Source organism: Tauraco erythrolophus, chromosome 18 (genome assembly GCF_009769465.1).
Source record: "Tauraco erythrolophus isolate bTauEry1 chromosome 18, bTauEry1.pri, whole genome shotgun sequence".
Lineage (NCBI taxonomy): Eukaryota > Metazoa > Chordata > Aves > Musophagiformes > Musophagidae > Tauraco > Tauraco erythrolophus.
The window spans coordinates 11069279-11090364 of NC_141482.1; the positions used below are offsets into that span (position 1 = coordinate 11069279).

General features: G+C 38.6%; 1 non-coding gene across 1 annotated transcript in view; it reads right to left on the reverse strand.

Annotated features, from left to right (window-relative positions):
* LOC104381049 (uncharacterized) overlaps positions 1 to 11169 on the reverse strand; it is a 31600-nt gene extending 20431 nt beyond the window's left edge. Inside the window, exons 1-7 of the transcript XR_015222704.1 lie at positions 11114 to 11169; positions 9677 to 9782; positions 8147 to 8251; positions 6145 to 6231; positions 4042 to 4215; positions 2357 to 2505; positions 49 to 224 (exon numbers count right to left, since the gene is read on the reverse strand). This is a non-coding gene — a transcript (uncharacterized LOC104381049). The remainder of the gene's footprint in view (positions 1 to 48; positions 225 to 2356; positions 2506 to 4041; positions 4216 to 6144; positions 6232 to 8146; positions 8252 to 9676; positions 9783 to 11113) is intronic.
* Positions 11170 to 21086: the final 9917 nt, after the last annotated feature.

A 21086-nucleotide genomic window follows, 5' to 3' on the forward strand; every position in this document is an offset into this window, starting at 1 on the left:
TTTCAGTGGTTCTGCTTTAACAAGTTATTAATTACCAACTATACTTACAAATAATTGTGTTCTTTGGTCTGGACTGAAAAGGTACTGCATCCATTCTCCTTGCTGACACTCACATTACCACCTGACAAATTAATTGTATTTGTTACAGGGTCTGCAGACTTGTTCTTTCCTCCAGACCTATGCAATATAAAGTCAATTCTCCTTCACGTAGTTGTACCAAGTACCTGAAGGACAAGGAATGGAGATACAGTTCATTTTTAACTAACTACTTATTTATACAAGCCTTGCCTTTATTAAAGCATTTTCTAATGTCATTAGGTCTCCATGGAACAGTCAAAAGGTATCGAAATTAAATCATAAAACTTTTGAGATAAGGCTTCTATTCTCATCTAACATGTAAGTAAACTGTGACAGAAAATATGGACTTCCACCCTGCCATAACAAATGGAAGAGCTGAAATGAAGATCTATCAACTGAAAATCACCCAAGTCCTGTTAATTTGTTAGCCACATTCTGTCCTCCCACTATTATTCCTCTCATTTGTTTTGGACTGTGAGCTTTTAAAGGAATTCACTGTGTGACTGAGCGGCACATAGTATGACAAGGCGTCAGAGGTTCTGTGTCTTCCAGGTATTGCAGCTACCAAGCTATTAAGAAGTCACCATAATATAAGTTAGTGCCCAATCTTATAGTCCAGTAACTCTCCTTCTTGGAAATGCTTCTGCGCATGCTCTTACTCCATGAGGACTGATCCTGGACCCATCATTCCCATGAGTCACTTGGCAGGAAAAGGTCAAAGTATTCTGCTCTTAAGGGCTTCCATCAGAAGCGACTGTGCCAAATTTGGAGTATTACCTATTTAAATGATAAAATAATCCTGGCCAAAATTGCCTGACCATACACAGCTTCGATTACAGCAGAATCTTCTGCTTCAGTCTGTCCTGAAGGATTCTGCTCTGCTGTTTATAGCAAAGGTCCCACACTGAGCAACAAGTGGGGCTTTTACTGCATGTTTTTTTAATCCTACTTAAGCATTTGCATTCTCTTTTTTTCTTGAGGGTTACTGCATTTCTTTATCTTTTGACAGTTCTATCAGACCCTTCTTTTCTTCCACTCTCTCTTCAATGTGTGGCTAGTTGATTAAAGAGGAATTTGAATAAGTTTAGCTGCTCCATAAAAATTAAGCATAAAATATAAATTGCATCTATTCCCAAATAAACAGTCAGAGTGATAAGAATTGTTTAATGGAGCTGGAAGTCTATTGATCTCTCCTTTCTTTAAAGCAGGGACTTCTAGTTAATCAGATCTCCAGATGTTTCCACCATTATTTACTTTGCCAAAAAAAAAAGGAGAGGATTAATATCAAGAAGAAAGCAAGAAGGGCTTTGCTTCACAAGATAAATAAAAATCAATATTTGGTTTGTTAACAAACTTGTTAAATGTTGCAAGGTAACAAATCCTGGACACACTTGAGGATAGTGTTTACGAGACATACAGTGGTAGCCTTTTAAAAAAAATTAAAATCATTTTCTGTGAACTGTGAAATCTTCTGAGATAATTGTCCTGTGCAGATAATTACAATCTTAATTTTTTCCATCAGTTTTTGCTAATCAGATTTTTTTTCTCTCTTCTAATAGTATGAGCAGTTTTAGGTATTTTAGGAGCTGGCTCAGGGGATGGGGGGGTTGTCTGTAGAATGGAGAGCAAAGTATGTAAAACCATTATGGCTGGTTCAATAGTTCAGTAATAGAATAAGCGGAAGCAAAAATTGTACTTATTTGTGACGGTGTAGGGGCTGAATGAAATGGTGGTGACAGTCCATTCCTACTGAATAATGATTCCTGTCTCTGAACCACCACCCCATTAGGCCACCGTGGTTGGTAACCCCCACAGGAGGAAAGTTCAGAACATTACAGGAACAAATTACAAATTTGGGGGCAGCCATTTGGCCAGTGTGAGTCAGTGTTCTCCAGCAGATCTCCTGTACTCCTTATCTGCTTTGCCAGTCTTTCTCTCCTTTTCCTTTTCCTCATGACTGAAAATGCAGTAAAAAGTGGAGGTAAACATAAAGAAGTCTCACCATTAAAATCACTCTGAGCACCATCACCACTATATATTTGTGTTAGTAATACACACAGCAGTCTCTAGCACACACCAGAACTTCATTTGGTTGGGTATCACTATTGCACTAACAGTTAATTTCAATGTTTTCGTCTCATGTGGGTTTGGCATCTAAGTTTTAACTTAAAACCAATTAAATAATTAACTTAATATCAGCAAATTAAAATCTTGATGTATTTATCAGAAATTTGAACAAAATCCACAGTCCAGAAGTCTACAAAAGTGCAGTTCATACTTCACCCATTCAGTGGATGTAAAAGTGTTTTGCTGCAAATCCAGCAGTCCTTCGTGTATCACATCATATTCTGCAGGTCTTCCAAAGCAGGACTCTGCTGGTCTCTTGTATGAATTGCTCTGTATAACTCTGCTCAGAAGGTATATTATCTATATAAGAAACAGCAGCAGAGAGTATATTTTCCACGTTAATTCCTTTGAATAAGACATTAAAAGGTGGATTTTTCAGATATAAAAATGACAGACAACACTATAAGCAGCAGCCAAACAGGTAAAATAAATTAATGTAAATAAATAGGGCCTTTCTATGATGCTGAATTATTTAACTGCAATTTGGTTTTATGTCCACAGTTCTAAACCTGTCAGCGTAAGAAGAATATAATTTTATTCTGGAGGGGTTACTGTAAAACATAATTTTACTGTTTAATTCATATTCAAAGCAATCCAGGACAAAGTTTCTGTTCAGCTTAGTTCAAGCCCAGATAGTATTTGATTGATTTAGCTTGAAATGTCAAACAAAGCCAGCAGAAAAAGAAAGGCTTGCCTACAGTTGAAAGCAGCATGTGAATTTAAAATGTTCTTTTTGTTATACAGGGTCATATTTGAGTGTTCTTACTACAGAATACCTTTACTTTTGGAGCTCTTCTGCTAAATGTATTCTATATCGAAAATTAATTTAATCAATCATCATGAGGTACTGTTCATCTGGAATAAAGTTCCTGTATGTGGAGTGAACTGCTAAGTTCACAAGAGATGAACACCTCTGCAAAAAGTCCCTTAAAAATGGGTAACAGCAGAAGTTTGGATGGAAAACTCTTCCACACTTTTGAGGGTTTGTAGCTCAACCTAAATTGCGCAGCTCTTTCCATGTCTCAGCAGTGGGATGACACAAGACTTGATCACCCCTCAACATGGGTGGGATGTTGAGGGATCACCCCTCAACACATGGGATATCTGCGTTCAGGTGAAAAGCTAGTGCTAATGTCATGACTTGAGTTTCTCAAGTTTCCCAGGTTCCAGCGTAGAGCCTAATTACACTAACTACTTGGAAAACTGAATTGAACCTAGAACTCAAAAGGAGCCAAGACCTCAAAATGAAACAGGTCGTATGAAATCTTGCAACACTGCATTATTTAATGAAACAAATACCTACTTGTACCTGGGCTGTCTTCCTCTGATAGTTTTATAATTTCAATGTATTTTGATGATAAAAGATTAACTACTAAGTTCTTTTTTTTTTTCACAGCATCAGGATTGGCCTCATTCATTCTTCTTACAAGCATACATTTTAATAAACATATATAGGGAAAAAAAACTGCTTAGATAATTTCAACTGGGATTCAACTGGGCATGTCATCAGTTTTGTTTTCCTTGTTTTAATACAATCTCAGACCAGTTACATTCAAGGTGTAGTTGAAGAAAATGCATCCATTTTCATATCACGTCTTGAGCTGGCTTTACATCTTCAATCCTAGTGAACTGTGGCAAATCCTAAGGCCAAACTTTATCCTGAACTTACATTCCCTTTGTTCTTTGTACGAACACACACAGAATAAAGGCATGCCTACTTCTTTCCTGCACAATGCACAGCATAACAATTCCCATTTATGATTGGGACCTGCTGGGTACTACCATAACATTAGCTGTTATTTATAGCACTCTGTCTATGACATTGTAAAAACTTACCTTCCTTTTATCATCAAGAGACACTGCTTCCAGCTCATAATCTTGTCGCCCATGAAACACAATGCTGAAGCGCCTCCTTTCAGTATCTTCACAGGCTTTGACTTGTGAGAAAGGGAACTGCTTCTAATAATTCCTTTTTCAATGTTTAAAAATGGTCTTTGTGTTGAAATCAATCTGGAATAGAAAGTTCTTCATTACTTGACTCCATCACGTCTCTTCATTGAAAGGGAAAGACAGCATTCCCAATATTGCCATGCAAAAGCATTTAGATAAAGGACCAGCCTAGAATAGTATCTTGCCGATGAACAGAATAAAAAATGACATTCCATCATCAAGATACTGTACTATATTTGTTTTAGTTACAAAACAAACAGATATTCATTGTAACTGTGTTTCCCTATCTCTTTTGATGAATATACAACAATTTATCACTCTGAAATATTATTTCTTTCTAAATTCTCCTCATCTTACACAATCCAACGCAAAACATCCCATTCAGCAATAGAGGTTAGCACAAACTAATGGCATGACCATCTCAGCAAAACTTGAATTACTAACTGCTTCAACCTATGCCCAGTACTAAAACAAAGTGAAGGTGGTTATAACAGCCGCTTCTGTGTCAGGAAAAGAGGATACTATTGAGAGATTACTTTCCAATATAAATATTACTGTGTTGTTGGTTTAGATCTTGTCTAACACAGATTTTTTTGCCTGCGTGTATATAGACACATATATGTGTACACATAGATGAAGGGAGCAACAATATTAGCCAATAAAGTTATTTTACTGCTGTTTCTGAGCTATAACAATTAAAAATTGATTGCTTCAAAATAAGATTATTCTTCTTCCACTGCACAATCTGTATTTGCAATGTTAAAAACTGGTACAAACAGATTCCAGTATCTGTTCTACGCGTCAGTCCCTGCTGAGCAGGAACAGCTTTGTTGATACAATAAGATGTGAATGTTATCTGGCTGCCTGGCTTCGGTGAGCACGGCCCACAGAGAAGACGAACTCGGACGAGTCTCAGATCTCATCTGAGTTAGATATTTACCTTTGGTCATAAATGATTCTTGGCACCTTCTTTTCCTATAGTGCAGACCATGCCAACCCCATGCTAACACCGTGGCCTTTCCCTCTGTTCTGTTTATAGCAGGAAATCTCCAAAGCAGAACCATTCTCATTATTAATTCTGACTTTTGAAGGCTGCTGGGAACTACAGAACTGGAATTAAACTACTCCAGATTCCCAGACTGATAACTTCCACATGAAATACAGCTTTCTCCATTTTCCATCAGACTTATGTCTAAACAAATAATCTTTAATTCTGAAAACCAGTGGATATTGAGGGAAAAAAGGGAGATTATACTTTCCACAGTTAAGATGTAATAAACGAAAAAAATCATCCTCTATCATGTATGACTTGAACTTGCTCTTTATCAAATTTTGTCCAAACTGCAGGAAATTCAGTGAAATCCAGGTTCCTGGAAACAATATGAAAGTTTGTCACTGATTTCATGGAATTGAGAAATCACCATTACGTGTTATCGATTGAAGTTTGCTTAATACCATGCAAGTCAGTAAAGCCTTAAGGGTTCATAATGTCAAAAAAAAGAATTCACGGGACAGAATAACCAGAGATGAAATGCTTAGTCTGCCAAATGAATGTTCTGAGAATCCCCAGGAACATTTCTTCCCAAGGTTTCAGAGGGTGCCGTTGAAGTGATGTCCTGTCAAAAGGGACAGATATTTAAGGATGTCTACATCACTTGTATGCATTTAACGTCACTAACTAACAACAACAACTGCCAGGCAGAACCTATTATAATCAATCATCTTTGTGATGAATCATGGTTTTTAGAGGTGAAATAATCTCCTAGATCGTGAAGTCCATTCTACAGCCCTCCCAGGGACTCAGTAGAGGGAGTTTCAGATATTACTCCCAATATTCTTTTGCAGTAAAATGTAGAAAGTTTGTTCAATACCTTATATGTCTCTGATAGGTCACTGAAGATGTTTTAAGCTATCTCATAAATTTACCACGCAACCTAAGCATCCTATATTTTTCTATATTGCTTCAAAAGTGAGAATTTTTAAAGTTACCTGCAAAATACGTTTCTGCCACCGATAGTGTTTGTATTTGTAGATAACGAAGTTAAATTGTGAGCCAGTTAGCAAATCCTGTGAATCCTGAAAAATAGAACAGAAATCAGAAATATGTCCAACACTGTGCTAATTTTTTTCCATTCAAATCCAATCATGTTCTCAGGTGAAAGCTCCCTCAGTGAACAGTGTTCAAACAGTGCTGGAGGCTTTGCAGAAGAACTGCACATGGAGATACATGAAAGCATCCTCCTGACCTGATTTTCACAAGCACAAAACATCCACGTGTGCTGCTGAACTAATGAAGGGACCACAGATTGGGATGGGAGGTGAAAGGGAGAGCAGGAAGACAGGAAGGGGAAGAGCAGAGCCCATGAAATTGTACTAAACACGTTTCAAAACACATGAGTACAAGCAGTCCTATTAAATGAGCTAAGTAGCAAACAAGAACCATATGTGACTTTAAAGAAAAATATTTACAGACCCTCGAATGCAGTGCAGTGAAATGAAAGATCTTTGTTCCTTCATGTTACATGAGGGTTTACAATTTGCTATCTCGTCCCTTACAGCAGCTGTACTGTGCGTAGGGAAAATGACTAATTTTATAATCTTCAGGAAAATGCAGGGAAGGGAAGGTCATGATCCAGCTATATTAAATTTGATTTATTGCTAATAATTAGCTATCACAAAAACTTTAATGCAGCAGAAGTAGAAAAGGAACCCTTTCTCTGCTTATTCTGAGAATATATTTTCATGTAGTCTTACACTGCTGAGTGTAACATTTTTGTTGACTGTAGCTCTTCTGCAAAACTTGGCACTACTCTTTTATAGTATTTATTTTTAGTTCTCCATCTACTTCTTTCCAGACAAAAAGTTAATAAGCAGATCAGAAAGTTATTTTTAAAAATTCCAGGCTTGTCTCAAAAATCACTATCACCTCCTGTGGTGCAAAAAAATTTCAGATTGTGTCATTAGCACATGATGAGATTTCACTGTTTCCTGGAGATGCTCCCATAGGGAGGCTGGTTCAAAAATCCAGAGCAGAAGGGGAAACAGGTAGTGAAAATTTCTCCAAAGGTTTCAATGAGAGAGATATTGGGCAGGGATTACAGAGACGAGTACCAGACTGATGGGCTAATGTACAGAATTAATGTACTCCTCATTCTCAAACTATCTATACCTACTATTATCAACTTCTACTTTTCTCAGGAAAGCACTTCCATGCTTTCTACAAAACAGAAAGATGCTAATGATCCACTTCTTGTTGTCAGTGAAGAGATAAAGGTTTTAACAGCAGAAAAAATAAATTTCTGGGTCTCAATCTGATCCTGAAGAAATCTCTGGACTAGACCTCTTGGTCTCATTAACCTACGCTCAGCAAAGCTATGTTGGTTTAGGACCCAAAAAAAGTTTTAAGCCACCTTAACACTGTTCTGCTTTTGCCTGATGGAAGGTCAGAGCCAACCACAGGCAATGGTAGAACTGAAGTCACACTGGCCAAGGCTTTGCACTTCTTAGCCAGCCACTGTTATGGCCATGCAAAACCCTGAGTTGCCAGACTTTCTTATGGTGACCAGTCATGTCCCAAGAACAACTCCAGAGTAGGAGACCTCTCAGAGGTTAGATAGATCATTTTGCTGAGGTGCTTCATGGTACCAGCCCAAAGATTTTGCCCTAAATTTATTGTTACAGTACTCAATGCTGCACTCAGAATAACAAAACTCGTGTCAATATATCCGATCTAGATTTAAACTATGTAATCCAGGTAATGACATCAGCGCAGCTGCAGCATCTACATGGGATATCTGTTACACAGGATACACGGAGCATTAGCCATTAGCAGCTGACACACTTGGTTATAAACCGGAGTGTATATGTTTGCACAAGTTGGGACTGCATCTTTGAAAACAACACAGACATGCTCCTAACACTCAACCAGGCTTTCCAGAACATGCTCATACATTTCAATGTCTTGCAAAATAGATCAAAGGAGCGACCTTACCTTTTCAGCATACACTTCTTTCTGTGCCAAATGTAAAGCTCCTTCAATGCTCACTTCTTTATTTTTCACCATGTTCATAATTTTGAGGATTTTTTCCTGGCTTAACTGGAAAAAAAGTCAATCAAATGTTTTTAGAGACTGTTTTTTCATCTGGCTATTGAGGATACAGAGTGCGTGTGACAGTTACAGTGACGGTATTGGCCATAAAATTACAATTTCATTCATATTTTATGTTCCATCGACAACCTGTCCAGCAAATATAATCTCCCTTTGAAACCTGGTGAGAGTCCATAAGATATCAAATATACAGGGGGTTTTACAATTTTAGAAGATGGGGTGGTAATATCTGGAGATAGAACTGCCAGGAGGAAATCTTTTTTAGTTAGAAAATCTGGCAAGAAGGGAAAACATCAATTTTGCATGCTTGCCTGTGTCTTACCCTTAGTGTAAAGTACTGCATACAGACAACATGAAAGCAAAATCAGGACCATTTGAAATTTTCAGAGTGAAGGGAGGAAAAATTGATGTTGGTACCAGCAGGTACAGCTGTCACGTGAACTTATCTAAACATGTTAACAAGCCAGCATTACACTTCCCCTTTCATCAAAAAAAAATGAGGTTACGCTGTCAATATGCTTACACACAAATTTAAGTTGCTCTTAAGCGAACCAGGTGGAGATTGCAATGCCAAACAGGAATCAAGCAAAGAAAAAAGGCAAGTGGAGAAACCAGGGATCCAGAACTGCAGCTGCTTACACTGTTGGTAAAGTTCTTTCACAGACTTTGTAGAAGGAATAAACAACCTCCCTTTGAGACAGACCGAAGAGTTCATTCCTCGACACTAGCAGAATTGGAAATTTGGAAGGAACGTGTAGGTTTTACCACCAAAGCTCAGGAACATGGGATTTTTTAATCTGATATCTTAGCTACAATAGACAACGTTTCCTACCTCCCTGGAAAACGATCTCACCACCAGGAGGTAAATTACTACAGCAAAATCTTTCTTTCAAATCTTTTGAACTCTTTTTTAAAGAGTTTTAAAACTCTTCCACATGGATATTCAGGTGAAGAGCCTTCCCAGCAGCATTTCCCAGGCTGTGCAGATGTCTCAGGGAATGGGAAGGGGCCCTCCCCTGCATCCCCGTTGCCAGGAGCTGCTGCGAGAGCTAACATGTTCAGAGCAAGGCAGCTCGATGCATCTTGGTATTGCAAGCAAACCTGAATTTGGCTACCCCAAGGATTAGGCACCAACACCTGGAGTGGGTTTTGCTGTTCCTGCCACAGGAATAAGAAGGTGAAGAGCTAAAGACAGGCATTCCCAGAGAGCCAGGTCTGCTGCCTGAGAGGGCAAGGGTGGGCAGGAATCAGGGCTCCTAAGAGCTGCCAGTTTTGCCTCCTGAGGCTCGTGATTGCTACCCCCAGCAGCAGCCACCGAGCTGCCTTCCAGATGTCTGAGGAAGGCAGAGCTGGCGGCAGGGCTGCAGCTGCTTTCCCACCCCCAGCACCTTCCTGTCCCAACCCACCACTTACTTCTCCTACGCCTACAGCTCCCCACAGACGCAGCAGCTGCTCTGCTAAAACCCCCAGCAACGCAGCCTCTCCACCCGTCCAAGCACCACAGTCACCTGGCACAAGTCTGATGGGCAACGTAAAAATAACCAGCCACACCACAGAGGTCAGGGATCAGTAAATCTGCAAGTTCAGTCTTTCACTGAGTCACACTACACCAAACGCACTTTAGCTTACCAAATTTCTAACATCTCAACTAGTTTCTGATCAGCAGACAGATTGTATGGTTTTACAGCCTACAAACAGAACTGGGAGCAAAAGAAGAAGAAATATTTTGTTTTTAAAGGCTTGGAATTTCAATGCTAATATAAAAGTGACTTATAGCATAGCTCCCAGCTGCAAATAGTAATCCGAAGAGTGAGGAAAGAATGAAAGCAGTCTGATAATTCATTCACACTTGCTGAGGCACAGAAGGTTCCTACAATGACCTCCACATTCCGTATTTGAATTTTAAATGGCCATATATTTACACCACACATACACTGTATACGATTAGATCTAAACAAGATAATTCCCCACAGAACAGGCTCTGTGTAAGCAAACAAGAATATGGATATATTTGAATTGAAAAATATAGTTTCCTTAAGGCTAAGCTCTACCAGCTTTAAAGTGCAAGATCCTATTTATACAGGATAGCTATTCTTGATAAGAAGTTGGATAGATTTTTGCAACTGTTAGGCCCTTTTGTATGGAGCAGAGTTCAAAGATTTTGCAGCAGGCTGACATAAAGATAACATCATAGCCTTATGTCAAAGGCACAGTCTGGTTAACATAAACAACAGAAGTATTTATTTCCTTTGCTTCAGTACACAAGCAATTCAATGAACAAACTCAGTTCTCATTTGAATCTCAAGGTGTTCGCCAGCTACACAGTATATCGTGCACATCTGCAGGGATGCTTCCTAAGAGTGGCCAAGAAAAGAAGAGTTTAACTTGAAAAAAAAGGAGGCTTTGATTTGTTTTTTCTAGTATATAGGCGATTTGTGTTACCATCTCAATTCTCGTGCAAGCAGACTCTGTACTCTGCAGTGCCCCAAGCACTGGGTGTTTTAAGGTCTATCTTCTGGTCAAATGTTCTATCTAAGATCACGAAACCTCACTATAATATCTCTACCAAAACCAAGAACTTTCTTGTAATTCACTGTGTGTCTCTTTTGCATTGCTGAAAATTTTTAAAAGTTCTTTTTTTTTTTTTTCTTTTTATCAAAAAATTGCGGAAGTGAAGGCAGTTTTGGCTCGATGAAGTATTCAGCCCTTCATTCTGCTTATATATATACACTGTATATTGTATATATACTTTATATATTTATATACAAATTCGGGAAGGTTAGTTAGTAAGTTCGGCTGCTGTCAGTTAGTGCCTTCCCCAGAGAGCGCGCACACGGCGGCGCTCGGTACGGGTTATTTTTAACAGCACCCTGTTGTTTCAGCGCCTCTGTTAACTCTCCGCACATCTGTAAGCGGGACGGAAACATTTCAAAAGATGAGAGAGGCAAAAAAGGCACTTTTCAGCTTATGAGAACTGTCAAAATTATTTGTCAGCAGTCCGTCTGGCTCGCTTAGGTTTGTGACAGCCACACGTTAGCATGGTGTTTTTACTTGCAAACAAGGCTTGAGTAACAGATCCTGACCTTTACCATTTTGTATCTATGGGGCTTTTCTCTCAGCACAATTTTTGTAATGCTCATTCTTATGTTTGTTTTGGTTATTCTTTTTTCTTAAAAAGAAACAATTTTTGTCATATTATCCACTGAAATGTCACTAAGTCAGATCGTGTTATGTTGCCTAATACAATGTGACTGGTGCAACCAAACAGAATGTTTTTATAGAAGGTTGGATACCAAAACTTAAAAAAAAATTAAATGCTTCTATTATAAAGCATGCACATTAAGGAAATACATGAGATTGTGTTAATAATGCCTTCGTTTACCTGCCAGGTTAAAGAAGCTTGTTTAATACAGATTAAATTTTCAACACCTACCCAAAATTCAGTGTAGCCATGTAAGTGATTTGAAAGAAAAATCAACGCTCACAATTGAAGGAAGAATGTGAGGCTCCAGGCATTCTTCATATATCCATTACTCTGCAGGGTGAGGCTTTTATATTTTTGGCCTAGATTGGTATAAATTGTGTTTAGTGGCAAGATATGAGATTTCTGGCTTATTCTTGGGCAGCTGCCAACACAGTACTCTACATGACCCTTTGCAGGGCTTCCTGCCACTCTCTGTCTACCCAACACAGTCTCACAGGAGGCCCTAAGAGGTACGGAAAGTTTTGCATGGAGTCTCCATGCTGTGGAGACATTACTCTAATGTCTCCAGAAAGGTCCCCAGACCTTCTGAGCATCAACCAAGAAAGAGGGGTTAAAGCCATGTCATCTGAGTCATTTGCAACTGATTAAGCATGGAAAGCATACACAACTGTTCAAGGATAAGACAAGCAAATGTATTCCTGTGTCTCTTCTTTCTGACTCTCATCCTCTAATACACACCAGCTCACAGCCCCCAACCAACCACAGGATTGCTGTGACTCCCATGCAGTCAGTGGAGATACCTGGACTTCTCCAGGTGCCAATTCATCACAGCACTTTCTTTCCATTACCTACAGAGGAATTTGAGCTACGTGGCTTTTGCTCAGCTTATTACTATTCTGTGGACCGTCCTACCTGAATCATCATAATATGACAGCAATCTAATGCAAAAAGACTCCTGGAATGTGTGCACGTACACCCATGGAGACGTAGAGCGAGAGACCTGGCTGTCAGTCAGCTATACATATGATCTCAATTATTACAAATACTGGCACAATTGGGTAAGACATTATTTCAGGTTTACTTAGGTGAAGATCATAGCTAATATGCACTGAGCTCTATCATTTCCTGTGACAACAAAACCAAGTCATGCAGAAATCCTGCTGCCTGTACAAACGAGTAGAAATTTTTATTCAAGTCTAGTCAAGCTTTTCACCGTTAAGCATTCCTTACATTTGTCCTTATTAAACATTAACAGTGTTAAACGTTCTCATCTGCTTGCTGCAAGGAGTACAAGATAAACCAGCTTCTGGCTGTCATGGGACCCGAAGGGAAGGCTGGACCCAGAGGGCTTCTTCCTTGTCCTCTGCTCTCCAAACAGTATCATCTCCCTTTGAGCACTGCTCGGATCAATGCTCCAAGGAACAGGGAGCTCAATCCAAGAGGGAAGAGCCAAGTAGTGGCTACATATTGTTTTACACAGATCTCATGAATATCTGGGCATGAATCTAACAGAACACTAGTGTTGTCCACACAAAAAGAAACATGCTGGTTTAAAACACATTTGACATTTTTATCCAGCGTAGGGTCATGTTTTTGTTCATTTTGGAGTTCAGTTTTTTAAATACAGCTTTTAATAATAGAAGATTTTGCTTTCTATCCAGAACAGCAGGACAAAGGGACTTTGAGGTAAAGCCTTCTGGGGGTTTCTGTTGACTCAGTGCCTTCCAGCTACAGTGCACACCACTTTCTGCAAAGCAAGTATAGTGTAAAAGCTTAAAAAAATAAGTGCCAGGATATAATGCAGTGATTGACCTGTGATGAAATTTCAAGTAGCAACTTCCTTTTCCAAGCTGTGTTTTTAAAAAAACCACTTTTTTACTTTTTCTTTTACTTTAAAAAAAAAAAAAAATCAAAGGCACTGAGTTTACTATTGATATTTTTCTTCCTCACAATATTATGTCAAACTGCACTCTACTTGCATGTTGAACATGTCATTTAAGTGATTTTAAAGAAAGCAGACACAATCTGGGTTGCCTTAAAAGTTGCAAGCAGATTTTATCAATTTTTGTCTCCTAACGTATTCACTTTTATCAGATTTGAACTTGGTCCAAAGTGTGCTGAGTGCTCCCAAATATTTACATGGGACTGTCTTACATGATGGGGGTATCTGAAAAGCCTTCTCTTGCAATTTATATAAAATACCAATACTGATGACTAATGTGATATTTTTATGTGGCAATACCATCTTTTGTAGCCATTCATAGAGATAGGCCAATATTATTTGTCAAATAGAGCTGCTATTCATCAAATACATTATCCATCTGTAATAATGTTTTGCATTATTTGTTCAGATCTACATCTGGCTGAATAATATCTGTCAACATTTATTCAAAGAAGAAGGTATTCATCAAACAGTAGCTTGATTTCCTTGAAAACCCTGGAAATTCTGCTGCTTTCAGTAGGAGCTGAAGGAGCTCAAAGGTATTTTATTATAATTTATGTTTTTATTAGTATAAAGATATATAGAGATTAAGTACAACAACAACAACAAAATCTCAGAAAGTTAGTCTCAAAAATATTTAGGAACCTAAAATATTAACTGATGCCTAGTGACGTGTATCTAGTACAGTGCACAGTACAAACTACGCTATCTACTTCCAGTTTTGAAAATATCACTGTATTGAGGAATCTCAATGCCTAAACATTTCTTAAAGTTCCCTCTGAAAAACTGATGATTTATAGGTCTCACATGAAGCAATTACTTTAGAGTTTCCCTCGATCACCACTTAACAGACCAGCATGTTCTCAGCAGGACTCTCCTGCTCTAACAGCGCTTGGAACTTGTCAGGAAATGACACTCGCAAAGTAATTACTGGACTTTCAGTGTGAAAACTCAAAGGATAAATTGAGTAGCGTTGCACAGGAGACAGACTTCGTTTTGTACTATTCAGTGTTTTCATTAACGATCTGGGGATGGACTGGAGATTTTGTTTATTAAATTTGCAGACTGACACAAAGATGGAAAGAACTGCAAGCAGGTTGCAAAGGGGATTCAAATGCAAAACAAGTTTGACAAATAAGAGAAGCAGTAACATACAATTCAACAAGTGGGGAAAAAAAAAAATCTTGAAAAAGTTCAGCAAGAATTACCAGCTTCACAAGGACTGGCTGAAGAACACATTTTCTTCAGAAAAAGACCCAGAAGTTATAGCAGCTTACAAACTGACACACGTTAACAACCTCATGCTGTTGCAATAAAAGCAAATATCCTGCTGGGAGGTTATAGACAGCAGCATAGTCTGCAAAACACAAGTAATCTTTTCAGTACTCAGCACCAATAAAGGCTTCTGCTGGAATAGCTTGTGAAGTTTTACACATCTCCAAGAACGAGTTGGACATGTTGGAGAAGTCCAGATGAGGACAACGAGAATAATCAGAGCTTTGGAAAAAACACGAGGTACAGGGAAAGGGAAGAAGGGCTGAGATTTCACAGCCTAGAGAAGGCTGAGGGAGTCACAGTCTTCAAGCACATAAACACCTGCTGCAAAAATGAAAGGAGCAGGTTGCTCCCTGTATGGTAGGATAAGAAGAAATACGACTTAAATTACAATAAAAAAGGTTCAGCTTAGATGTTTGGAAAACAGTAAGGGTAACACTAGTCACTGAGCTGTCTAGGGAAGACTATGGAATCTCCCTTTACTGAGCATCTTTAAGAAGAATTAAACAAAAAGCTTTATGGACACCATGAGATGCAAAAGCCTTGGATGGAGCTTTGATATATGTCTGACTAGGTTGGCGCTATACCTAACCTCCTGCTTATTTGACCCATATTTTGCACAATTGATTTGCATTTTAATTGAATCCAAGCCTAAGTGTGAAGAACAGACAACTTCACCACTTTTCAAAGCATTGTTTTCAGGGAAAGATTGAAAAAAATAAAATAATCCACAGTGATAACAACTATCTAGGATTACCGTATTTGCTTATTAACATGATAGTCCAATTAATCTTCTGAATAAACAAAGATTACCAGACTATTTGAGTGATATCTATTCTGGAGAAAAGCATGCATCTTTGTGTTCACAGGCATCCAATCTCATCTTGTGCACTAACGCCTTGTAAAAGAAAGATACATATCTAGCAAGACACGGGCTGCTAAAATTATTAAATGCTGAACAAGACTCATTTCATTATACTTGAGGTTTATTAAATCGTATTAGTTAACACCTGCTAAGCAAAAAGTATGAAGTGCAATATAGAAAATGCAACACTTATTTCATGTATATTTAACTGAGAATCCAGGGTCTCCATGAATTTTAAGTTAATTAACTGGAACATTTAATGAACAAACTCTTCATTATGTTCTAATCAAAACAAGGTCTGAGAGCTTAAGGAAAAACACCAATGTGCATCCATCTGATGATGTATCGTTTCTGAACTAACTTTTTTTTCCCCAGGATTCTGATTTGTTAATGAATCATCCTAGCAAAATATTTAGGTAAAAAGGGGCTATTCTCCTGGCCACTGTACTCCTAAATTTTAACAGATTTAGCAGAATTTAATCCTTGACTGTATAAATGTTTTTTTTGCCATGTTCTTTATATTTCGCTACAAAAGTACACTACATTTTCCAAACAAGGTCAACTTCCTCAGGATCGGTTAGTTGGACAGCTGTTTATGCCGGGTCTTTTAAGTCCTTTCTTAAACTCAAGAAATACTTTTCTTTCAAACAGAGGCTCAGCAATATTCATTGTGCTCCCACTTTCAGGAACTTGGACAATATCAAGAATGAAGCAAGACAGATGGAGCTCCAAATGGCTCAGTAGCAGGATATTTAACTGAAGGATTTCACCTTTGTATGGGCAATGGGGAAGACATACCTCAGGATGTACTTCATTGCCTGTTCCACGAGTATTTCTTACCCTCTTTGTTTAATGAGCTACTTCCTGCTAAGTAGCAAACATATGAAAGTTCAGTGCAGCCTCCCTGTGTCTTTTGATCTTGTCTTATACATTCTCAGGCTTTGAGGAGTTTTTTAGGTGGATCAAGGAAAGGTGAGCTCTGATTCTCACACAGACTCTCTTTCCATATTGATGCTTTAGTCTGCCTACAAGTGATTCTGGCTTTAAGTATAGGTGCAGTCTCAAAGTAATATGCACTTACAGAGTACATCTCATTTAGCAGTTCTACAAACATCTAGGTTCAAAACACCAATCAAACCAAGGAAGCTGAACCATCTCACAAATCCTCTGCTCTGGTTGACATTTGATGTTAACCACAAGGGAGCTTGTTCTGAATCCACATCTGTGCTGTACTGACCACCCGATATGTACAGTCAACTCATTAGAAGCCCCAGAAGACCAGCAGAACATCAGATTTCTGGTTCACAGTCTAACAACAATAGCCTATCTCGGAGGCTACAAGAGCCACTCCTGATACTCATGTTCATGAATATACATATCAGAAGATACAGAATCATTTGGCCTTATTTAAATGAAATTGATCCCTTGGTAAATATACAGTGAAAAATCTGCTTAAAACTACCTTGGAAAAGACAAGGAGGAGGAGGGTGGCAAGAAGGGTGGGAAGGGAAGAGGAAGGGAAAAAAAAAATAAAATCAATCACCTAAGAGAGGTGGCCTTTAAGAAAAAGTCTAGTGAAAATTGTATGGGAAAGCCATGGGGACAAAGTACTTTAAAGTCATTGATTAAAGTAAAGGAGGGTGGAAAAGCAAAAGGTCTGACAACTGTTCTACCTCACATCATGATCTTATCAGCTCTCAGAAGACTTAGATGAAAAGCCTCAGGAAGACATACAGTCAAGCTTTAAAAGAGTTCACAAAAAGTTTAAGACACGCATTTTTCTCAGGTGCAGTTTAGCTTTGCAATATTTTGGTGATCATACAACTTGAGCTTTGTGCATACATTTTATTGTCAGCCTTGGGGAGTGAAAGAAAGGGAAAAGTGGCACCATCTGGTTACAGTTTCCTGTTTTCTGATTCTCATTCGTATAAGCCCTTTCTGCTAGCAAACATTTGGTTATTTTCACATCTGTGCAGCCCCTGATCTCCCCAGTGGCACCTGAAGTAAGAAATAAGAGCAATGATTCATAAGCTGCAACTCAGGCCTGTGCATCAATGCCAAGCAATAAACGCACAAGCTGTAGACAGCAGGGAAAGGGAAAACACTTCCAGACTGGATTTGTGCCTTTTCAACACCACTGTGATCAACAGCTTCTCCAAATAGATCCCAGCACCTCAGCATGTCATTATACTGAACAGTGCCAGATGGGACCTGCAATTTTATGACACATCAGGTGCTATTACTTCAGGTGAAGCAATTAATATCTGTCAAGATAAATGACTCCATCTTTGGATCACCTGGATCGCCCTCCACAAAATCTTCCAAAGCCAAGGAGGTTGATGTCGTATGGAGGTAACCAAAGGCAGCAGTTTGTCCTGCGCCCTTTTTCCTCTTTGACAAACCAAACAGCAGTAAGGAGGTTTCACCCTGGTTCATGAAATTGCTCTGGGTTTGTCTAGAGCCCTGCCTAGAAAATCTTTTCAATGAACACCTCATATTTCTCAGTGAAAAAAGGGGAATCATGCAAACAGGGCTGGATTCTGCCCAGCTCTCACGTTTCGCTCGAAGCACGCAGTAATTGCTAGCCAAGCCACCTCGGTAGCTGCCCAGGACTAACTCAGACCACTCCACCACATCTTCTCAGCCTACACATAACACTATCATTCCTTCTCCTAATTGCTCTTTACTCCAGGTCGCAGACCAGGGAATTTCCACCAATACACGCTGTCAGCTATCCTTGTTAGAGGGGAGTTTTCTGCTGCTCACTTCTCCAGATAACAGACTCCCAAACATGCAAGTAATGAAACAAGCAGAATGCTACAATGACTATATATCTGGCAGGCACACTCAGACAAATTCAATAGTGCTGCAAGCTGATGTATATTTAATTCTGGCATATCAATCACTTCACATTCCAGTATGGTTATCAAAAGATTGTATTTGTCTATAATACAAACCACTTTTTTCCCACTCCAATTACCTTATGGAAATTTTTAGCACAGATAATATATAGTATTAATAAATCCTTCCTAACATGGCAATAAAAGACTGATTTTCTCTCTTTGTCCCTTTCTTTGTATCAGGAAAACCTCACACATTTCAACTTTCTTAAGAATAAATTATAGGATCATAGAATAAAGCACAAAAAATAATATTGTTTCATACACGTCTACCAACACTTTCTGATACATTAGACCAGTTTGAGCTCATATCACGTAATAATCAATTACATTAAATAACCTACTGCAAATTCATTGCCAATAAGATACAAAGTCATTTTCAATTTCTGATATGCCATCTCTTCAGTTACGCACCACAAATAGCACTTTCATGCAAGCCATAACGGTTTCTGCCTTTACCTGTGAAAAAGTGTCTTGTGTTCTTGTATTATCCATGTCTGTGAAAATTCTATTTGTTTCATCAGTATCCCATAGGGTTGCAAACTATAGTTTATTCATGAATCACACCTGCTTTTCCACAGCACAGTTCTCGTTCTTTCTCTCTGCTTCTCTCTCTTATGAAATCTTGCAGCCAATGGCTTTTATTAAGTGTTACTTCCTTTTATGCTGAGAACTGAAAGAAACAATAATGATGCTTTGCTTCCTTATGGCAGCTCTGTGAAAAGACAAAAAAAAAAAAGTAGAAGTTGTTTGTTTGCTTTTCCTTAAACTAATATTTATGTTCTAGTGACTTCCCGAAATCACTGAGCCATGAATGCTGAAATTATGATTTATTACCGTACATTGCATCTATCTGAACATCCAACATGTTAGTTACCAAAACAAATTTCATACTAAATGTAACAAGTTTGCCTGAGGAATTACAAATACAATGCTCAATTTCACAGCAATATTTTTATGCACAGCAGCAATCTTTAACATATGTCTTCAAACTCCAGCACGAATATGTGCACATTGAATGAAAGCACAAAGGCACCTGCAGGTTAATGCACAAGACTCCTGTAAAGATAAACAGCATTTTAAACTCTGCCTTTGCTATCTGTATCTGAGGAGAGTGTCTGGTGATTGGAAGAGGGAATTAACACTAAGGCATTCCTGAAATCTAACCCTGGCTCTGACAAAAATTGTTCAGCAGCTACAAATAAAACATACCTCAGTTTCCTCATCTAGATATGGTGACTTCTATTATGACACAAAAACATATCAGAATTAATTCAAAAGTTAAAAGTTCTGAATAGACATTACTGGAAGGTGGACTCTTCGTATTTTGAACTGTCTTCTCCTCCAAATAGCGGTAAAAGGGAAAATCAAAAGCCATTAAGAATCTCCTGCAAAGTATTTTTTTTTTTTAAAGTGACAGGAATTGAAACATTTGGTTTTGATGACAAGTCTCCTTCCCCTACTAGCCTAGAAGAATTGTTTTAATAGAAGCAATGTAGGGAGAGGAAGTTGAGAAGTTCAGTGCAGAAGAGGTGCGAATGGACCACTCTGGGTGCAAGGACAAGGCTCCCTGGCCAAGCCCCACGTGCCCATACACATAAATCCCACCTGCTCTTTCAGCTGACGTAGTTATAGACCTTTTGCTGAGGAGCTCAGCTGATTTATCTGTGAGAGCTCAGCCAAAAGACAGCACTGCCAAAGTACAAAGCGAGTGCAGGCAGCCTGAATTCAGACTGGAAACCAGTGACAAGCTGTGGAGAATGGCATGGTGCAGAGTTGGCCAACCCACTCATCTCATAGGCAGACCTTCAACATGCCAAAAACAGATCTGTGCCCAAGAGCAGGGTCTGACATCCATACACGATTCACCAGCTTCACAGGCAAGAGCCTTTAAGCTCACTCTTGCTAAACACTGTAGATTGACCCAAGAGATACCATAAGAGCAAATGTGTGGGAGAGAAAGGATTAGGAATGAATTCTCCCAAGAGTGCTTAAGGCAATACAAATGAAAAGGAAGGTAAATATACGCTAATACAAACCAGTTTTAATCTTTTGAAGTGATTAAAAAATAAGTCCTATTCTTTGAAAGAACGTTAGCTTAACAAAGGCCAACAATGTAACAGGGTCTGACTAAGTCCAGATCTTCTAAAGAAATATTTAATAAAAGATTGTCTTTCATTCAATGCTCTCAATTCTGACTATTCTATGTTCAGGATGAGAAGATGGAAATTTTTCACTAAACTGGAAAAAGAAATCATGGGAAACATGTTTCTTTGACAGCTATCTTAAGTCGTTTGGTTAAAATAAAATAGCAACTAATTCACTCAAAATCAAATTTCTAATATTGGCCTGTTCCCCCTTAGAGTCCTCAGCTCTTGAGGAACTATGATTTTCTTTTTAAATTAAAGAATCCCAAGGAACTTCTTTTTATAATGTGATTATAGCACCACAGAACATTTTAGAATGGAAAAATGACAGGCTTCTTTTATAAAGGTTCTGCAGAGAGATGTTAGATGGTCTTTTTCCCCCTCACTGCCTGCTGAACAGCACATTCTGCAAGGTTACAAAGTCTGTGAGAAAGCAGTTAATCAGAATGGAGCTCAATTGCTACTTTCAGAGCAAACATTTTCAATTAA